Source organism: Capsicum annuum, unplaced genomic scaffold (assembly GCF_002878395.1).
Source record: "Capsicum annuum cultivar UCD-10X-F1 unplaced genomic scaffold, UCD10Xv1.1 ctg64447, whole genome shotgun sequence".
In the NCBI taxonomy this organism is placed as follows: Eukaryota; Viridiplantae; Streptophyta; class Magnoliopsida; order Solanales; family Solanaceae; genus Capsicum; species Capsicum annuum.
This window is the reverse complement of record NW_025873587.1, coordinates 353-1,608: the sequence shown is the minus strand read 5'-3', so window position 1 is coordinate 1,608 and position 1,256 is coordinate 353. Positions and strand designations below refer to the sequence as shown.

The following is a 1,256-nucleotide window of genomic DNA, read 5'->3' as shown; positions in this document are numbered from 1 at the left end:
GGGAATTTTTCACCCCCTATTTAGACTTTTGGGCCCTTCATCTTTCTAAATCGAGACCCGGCCCGGCTCGCATCGTTCCAACAACCGGCGGGGAGCACCTCAGTATACGCGCGCGCAGTAACTGGGAGTCCTATTACACTTAAGGCCAACTTCAATTCACCAAACCAAGGTTCATCTCGTGTAGTCATTGTGGACTCCTACAAGGATATTGAGTAGACGGTTGATGTATCAGACTCGACCCTATCTTTCGTAGCATGCATTCCCATCAGTGTCGCAACGGATTCGGTAAGCTATGTGTTCGGTGCATGGAGAACTGCCTTCGGTCCCCCTTTCTTACTTACTCGTGGCAACCTTCCGGCCGCCTAACGACCTATAACACTAGTCACTACTCTCACTGGGGCTAGGAAGTAAGCCCCACAACCCAAAGCGGCGAAGAACAAATAGAATTTGCTACAAAAGCCGGCTAACGGGGGTATTCCTGCGTATGAGAACATAGTAATGGAGAAGGTAATAGCCAAAATAGGATTCGTTTTGGCTAGAGCGCCCAAATCAGCTATTTATTTGACACGGGTTTGCCGTAATGCTAAAACTATGGCGAATGCATCTATCATCATTGATGCATAAATAAAGATACCAATTAGTAGTGATTGAATTCCTTCTATGGTTCCACATGAGAAACCAGTACGAATATAACCTACATGTCCAATTGAACTATGAGCTAGAAGTCTTTTTACTTTCGTTTGGGCCATGGCGGCCAGTGCTCCTAAGATCATAGAAGCAATGCTGCAGAAAAAGAAGATTTGTTGCAATGTAGCTCCATAAGAACCATAAATAGAAACACGTGAAATATTTGCAGAAATAGAGATTTTAGGCGCAATAGAAAGGAATGCTGTAACCGGGGTGGGTGAACCCTCATAGATATCAGGTGCCCACATATATAGAGTCAAAAGATATATGGAGTCCGAAGGGTAGGGGGTTTTCTTCGGGGCTTGAGAGATGGAATAGATAGGGCCTCACAAGTTTGAAATTCGCCGCTGGGGAATTCACACGAAAGGGAACGTGGAATTCTCAATGAAAAAAGTGCTCTCTGAATCGAACGTGAATCGTTTTCCATCAAACAGCTTTTCCTGTAACTCTACTCTCGACTTGGATTATATATCCAAAAAGGTCCGCTCTCGGCCATTCCACACGCTGCCTAGCAGAGACGTGGTTATCTGAAGTGGATTCTCTCTTTTGTAGTAGATGCCGAACCTGCT

The 1,256-nt window shown here is 45.1% G+C and overlaps 1 pseudogene; it reads right to left on the bottom strand.

Moving 5' to 3' along the window:
• Window positions 1–6: 6 nt before the first annotated feature.
• Window positions 7–994, bottom strand: LOC124893724 (annotated as a pseudogene).
• Window positions 995–1,256: the final 262 nt, after the last annotated feature.